This window comes from Sturnus vulgaris, chromosome 28 (genome assembly GCF_052056855.1).
Source record: "Sturnus vulgaris isolate bStuVul1 chromosome 28, bStuVul1.hap1, whole genome shotgun sequence".
NCBI lineage: Eukaryota > Metazoa > Chordata > Aves > Passeriformes > Sturnidae > Sturnus > Sturnus vulgaris.
This window is the reverse complement of record NC_142270.1, coordinates 3,187,627-3,193,643: the sequence shown is the minus strand read 5'-3', so window position 1 is coordinate 3,193,643 and position 6,017 is coordinate 3,187,627. Positions and strand designations below refer to the sequence as shown.

The 6,017-nt window shown below is 48.2% G+C and overlaps 1 long non-coding RNA gene across 1 annotated transcript; it reads left to right on the top strand.

The window, feature by feature from the left end:
- The first annotated feature begins 710 nt into the window (after positions 1 to 710).
- Positions 711 to 3,930, top strand: LOC148220988 (uncharacterized). The gene is made up of 2 exons (XR_015808638.1): positions 711 to 2,301; positions 3,161 to 3,930. It is a non-coding gene; the product is annotated as an uncharacterized LOC148220988 (long non-coding RNA).
- The last annotated feature ends 2,087 nt before the right edge of the window (positions 3,931 to 6,017 follow it).

Here is a 6,017-nt window from a genome sequence, read left to right as displayed (position 1 = left end):
TTTTTCTGGTTGAATTCCATGGACACAGCAGAGCTGCTCAGAGAAAATCCAATCCATCTCCTGTGAAATGAACTCAGTCATCCTTCAGTTTATTGAGTGAGAGGGAGCACAAAACAAATCCAGAAATGTCAAAAGCGGTCTACAAGGGATCATTCCATTCCTTTCTCCATTTGTTTTCCTGATTAAAATGACTTTTAACTGATTGCCCTCTTAATTTATACAGCAAAATAGAATTCACTTGACTGTCCTCCACAGCCTCCCTGCCAAAGTTCGTGCTTGGTGAAATTTCCTGGAAAGAGGGGAAGGAATGGTGGGGAGGGACTTTGCTGAGTCACCTCTGGAGCACTGCAAAAAATTTCTTTGCTGAAACATGAGCAGGAAAATTCTTCTTGCTCCATTAAATCCACTGGTGGGTTCCTACTGGTTTTAATGGGCTGGCAAAGTCCCCCAGTGGTGAATCCACGGATTTCTCCGAGATGGGAAAGGTTTGTCTTTTCTCCATGATTTTCTGCCCAGGAGATTTTTCTGGACTGAGGATTTCTGTGGGAAGACAGAACTGTGGAAACACGGAATGGTTTGGGTGGGGAAGGGACCTTAGGGACACCTTCCAAGCCCTGCCCAGCCTGGAACATTCCAGGGATGGGGCAGCCACAGCTTCTCTGGAAATCTGGGTCTCAGCCCCTCTCTGTAGACCCAACAGAGTCTGTTCTGTCTCCTGACTGAACCAACGTTCCTGTGAGGATGTGGAAGGATTTCCAGCCTTCCCCAAGCATTATAAATGGATCCTTTCAGGGGGTTAGAAATTGTCATTCCACCCTGAAATGGCTTTTTCAGCATCGCCCAGGGAGATTGGGGCAGGACCAGGATTCCAATCCGGATTATCCAAACCAACCTTGTGTCTTTATCCACATCCAGGTCCTAATTCCCATAGAATCTCCTGCTGAGGGGTAGCTGAAGTCACCCTGGAGCTTGGGTGGCTCTGGGTGTTCTTTGCAGCACGGAAATGAGGAATGGAGAGAGCACACGACAGGGAGGGAGATGGAGAAGGACGATGAGGCTGAAGCAGGGAAGATAATTCCAGGAAAAGCTTTTTCCTCTGCTGAGACCATTGTTGTTTCATCAAATCCAATATCCAGGAATGAAAAGAGGGCCTTAAAAAAGTTGAAATTGAGGAGTAATGAACGAAGAGCCACCAGATATTGCATCTAACGAGCTGGGCTTAGCGAGAGGATTTAACGAAGGCGCCGTTAGGAATTTTCCTGCATTAATTTTAGAGCTCTGAACTGGGGGGAATTTGGGCATCTGCAGAGATCCAGGTAAGTGGAAGGTCCGAGCTTTGAGCTGGGATTTGCAGCAGCCTCAGGAATTCTGTTCTCCCTCTGCCAAGGCCACCAGCCCAGGTGGCAGCTGTGTCCCTTTGTCCCTTTGTCCCCTCTGTCCTGTCACCCCCAGCTCAGAGCTGGACACACTCCATGGGATACCCACAGACTCCGTGGCAACTCCTTGCAATCCCAAAGCCAACTTCAGAGGGTAAGTGAAGGCTTAATTAAAAGCTGACATAGGAAGGGAAATTAAATTAATGTCCTAATTAATGTTTCGGGTTTAGTCCAAGTGGGAAAGTTTCTTATTCTCCTTTCCCTGTTGCAGCTCCACACTCACCTCTGGGCACTGATGGATTTAGGCTCATTTGGCCCCACTCCTGGAAAACATCCTCGTTAAAAATCCTGCCCAAGCCCACGTTTAATTCTCTTCCTGTCCTGCTTAATTGCAGGCCTGGATAGGGCTGGATTTAGGGATGGGATTGAAAAAGGTGGAGCTGTTGGGAAAATTCTGCATAACGGTCCCAAATCTGATTTGACTCAAAACCCTTCACTTACTGCCCAGTATTGGAATACAGTCCATTAAATTAATAATGGATTGAGTTAATCAGAGTCCTGGTGTTTCTTTTATTTCAGTAATTTTACTGGAATTGGGATTTTTGTAGCATGACCTCCTTAGGATCAAGAAGAATCAAAAGGCTCCCAGAGCAGTGAGGTTTCCATGAAGGAAAATGAGAGAAAGAGAAACATTGGAAGGGTTGAGCACATTCTCATTTCCAAGGTTCATTTCCTGGCCTTGGGCATTTCCAGGGATGTGGCAGCCACAGATTTTTTTTGTATCACACCTCTGTCTTTTTAAGGTGTGAGGAAGCATCTGAGTCAAACTGGTGTTTGCATCAGAGAGAAGGAATGCTGCATTCCCGGAGCCACCACACCCACTCCTTTAATCCCTCCGGATTCTCATCAAATGTGTCCTGACAAGGTGAGGTTGGGCAGAAGAGCTCATGAGGTCGCGGCAGGGAGGAAAAAAAAAATGTGCTTATCGAGTCAAACTCAAGTTTATCGTTCTTCCTTGTGTATTTTGCTTTTTTGGGTGGGGTCCTCGCGGTTTTATTCTGAGATCTGGGAGGTTTTTTCTCCACGGGAAGACAAACAGGCATCAAAAGCTGGGGATGCTCGTTAACCTCACAGTCCCTGCTTTGCAAAAAAAAAAAAAAAATTAAAAATTAAAGATGTTTTCATAATTATCAAGAAAAATGCCACGAGACTGAGAAATCACCTCAGTAGGTGGCACTGGCTCCCTTGGAATCAGGTTCTGCTGGAAATCGATGGGAGCTCTGGGAGAGGAGCTCCTCAGCCCTTATTGATCCAGGACTGAGGGATGACTCTCCCAGCCTGGGATCTGCACTTTTCTCCCTCTCCACTCCGCTTTTCATCCTTTTTAGCTTTAATAAAAATTGGCGTTGGAAGTTTAAGAGTCCGGGTTTGTTTTGTAAAGCTCAGGTTGGTGTGAGGTCTGAGGGTGGGGAGGGGCTGGGATGGAATTCCCAGAGGAGCTGTGGCTGGAATTCCTGGATCCCTGGAAGTGTCCAAGACAGGGTTTGGAGCACCTGGGACAGTGGGAGGTGTCCCTGCCCATGGCAGGGGTGGCTCTGGGTGGGATTTAAGGTCCCTCCAACCCAAACCATTCCAGGATTCTGTGATTCCTTCCCTCAGTGTGGTTCAGATCCCAGCCAGAACATTTGGAGGGAATAAAAACGAGGTCGTTTTGTCGTGATGTGAGCAGGGGAAATCTTCCCCCTCCAGTAACCCCCTCTGTCCTCTCCATCCTTCACACACAGGAAGAAATTCTCCTCTGGAAATTCCCGTGGCACTGGGAAGCCATTCCCTGTTATCCCAGCAAATCCATCTGATCCCCCAGCATTTCAGCTTTTGTGTTTTCCATCCATCTGTAACCCTGCAGCTCTTTAGTGTGTAACTCCAAACTCCACACCCAGTGTGAGCTGCTGCTCTCCCAGTTTGGGCACACACAACAATTCCTCTCCAGGCTGGCAATCAAGGAGCCCTCACTGCCCCAGGCCCCAGAGATGGAAACAAAAGGGAGCTGGGGGAGCAAACCTGGGCTAAATGACTTCATTACCTGGAGCTGCAATTGGGACATTAACCCCAACATGGAAATGAACCAAATTTATAAAAATGGGAAAAACTGGTGACCATTGTCCATTTTGGGTGTAGCCTCTCAGAGCTTTGACTGCCCAAGGTGCATCTATTGAAGGCCTTGAATAAATCCCCACTTTATTCTCTTCATCTTAATTTTTAGCCTCTGCTCTGGGGAGCCACTCCAAGGCATCAGGGGGTTTGTGCTTGGTGCCAGGGCAGGGCCAGAGCCTTGACTGGGGCCACCAGGAACATTTTATCTTTGAGACTTGGGCTAAATGACTTCATTACCTGGAGCTGCAATTGGGAGATTAACCCCAAAATGCAAATAAACCAAATTTATAAAAGTGTGAAACCCTGTGACCCATTGTCCATTTTGGGTGCAGCCCCTGGGTGCAGCCCCTAAATGTACCTGAACACCTTCAATAAACAGAATTGCTTTTTATTCTCTTAATTTTGTCTGGCCTCTGTTTTTAGATACCCAAAAAGTCATCACATCCCAAAAAAATAATCCCATGGAAAACCTGCGTGCATTCAGCATCAGGGCAGGAGGGAAAATTTTCCCCGTTGTGCATCCAGCTCACGATCCCCGGGTGCCTGTGCTGGAGCAGCATTTCTCATCCCCATCCTCTGGCTCTCCAAATGTTAAATGTTGTTTTTATCAGCAGCTCCTCTGCCGGAGCTCTGCAGGATGAGTCAGTGCCCTTTGGAGCAGAGCTGGGAATCAATAGAACACCGGGAATTAGATGCTGCACTGGGGTATGGATATCTCCAAAGGCATGGCAGTGGTGCTGCTGACTAATGGATTGGTGGAAATACACAGCCAGAAGAGCCCAGGCAGGCAGGATCCTTCTGGAAGTCACTGTGAGACCAAATCCATTGGATCTTTTCCGTGGGGAGGATGAGGGGTGGGAAATTGAGCTCCCACCTTCTGATGGATCAAAAATTCCTCCCCTGCAAGAGTTTTAGAGATGGAAATTTTGGGAAACCAGCACCAGGAGGAGTTTTAGAGATGGAAACTTTGGGAAACCAGCACCAGGAGGAGTTTTAGAGATGGGAAATTTTGGGAAACCAGCAGCAGGAGGAGTTTTAGAGATGGAAATTTTGGGAAACCAGCAGCAGAAGGAGTTTTAGATATGGAAACTTTGGGAAACCAGCAGCAGGAGGAGTTTTAGAGATGGGAAATTTTGGGAAACCAGCAGCAGGAGGAGTTTAGAGATGGAAATTTTGGGAAACCAGCAGCAGAAGGAGTTTTAGATATGGAAACTTTGGGAAACCAGCAGGAGAAGGAGTTTTAGAGATGGAAATTTTGGGAAACCAGCAGCAGATTGTTGCCTGGAAAGGCTGAGCTGGAACAGAGACCAGACAGAGCAAAAGGAATAAAACAGGAATTTATTGAAAGGATTCACCTTGGGCAGGGGAGAGCCTGGATGGGGCTGCACCCAAATCAAACCCAGGATGGATCCTGGTCACGAGTTTTACACTTTTATCAGTTTTGGTTCATCCACACATTGGGGTCAATGATCCAAGCACAGCCCCAGGCTATGGAGTCTCAGCCCCTGCCTTGCCCATTTCCCTCACTGATGTTTCTGATTTTTGGGTCCCAGTTGTCCTTGATTCTCTGGCTGGGAAGGAATTGTGTCCAACTCCCCTTGAAGAGAACTCACCAACACCTTACACCTAACTAACACCTTACCAACACCTTACTAACACCTTACTAACACCTAACATGAAGTTTCAGAGTTACACACTAAGCATCAGAGATCCTGAAAAATATAAAAGCTGAAACCCAAGGCATCAAGATGCTGCACCTGAAGCCTGATTTGGGAGGGGCAGGTGGGTGGAAGGGGAATTATCCCCTCCCCTTTCCCTCGGCTCTGGGAGACTCATCCAGAGCTCCCAGCACGGGAGAGGCATGGACACAGCAAATCCCCATCCCTGGAAGTGCCCAAGGCCAGGCTGGACAGGGCTTGGAGCACCCAGGGACAATGGGAGGTGTCCCTGCCCAGGGCAGGGGTGGCACTGGATGGGCTTCAAGCCCCTTCCAACCCAAACCATTCCACAATTCCAGCATTTTGTGATTCCTTGATCCCGTGTCAGCCGTCCGGGAATGATCTCCTGGCTGTCAGAAACGTTCTCCAAATGTTTCATGAGCATCCTCCAAATGTTCCTCGCAGTTTATCCAAGGACCCTTGGGAATTTCTGGGAACAAGGAGTCAACAAGCTCCCACCAACCACAGGAATGGTGGGGAATGAGCTGCCAGATGGGCTCATCTGGCACCGCTCCCTTGGCTCTGGGAAGTTTTATTGTTCCTCCAGACAGAGAATGCCTCGGGCAGCGCTGGGATCTGCATCCCAGCCAGCTGGGGGGGGGACTGAAAGTCAGGGAAAATCATCAACAAAATAAATTTTCCCTCTCGGCACAGAAGCCTCTGGATTTCCCAGTGCCAGGTGTTGGCTCCCTGTGCCCCCTCCAGGCTCCTGCTCCAGACTGGAAAGGAAAATGAGAGACATAAAACACAAGTGGGAACGTTTGGAGAT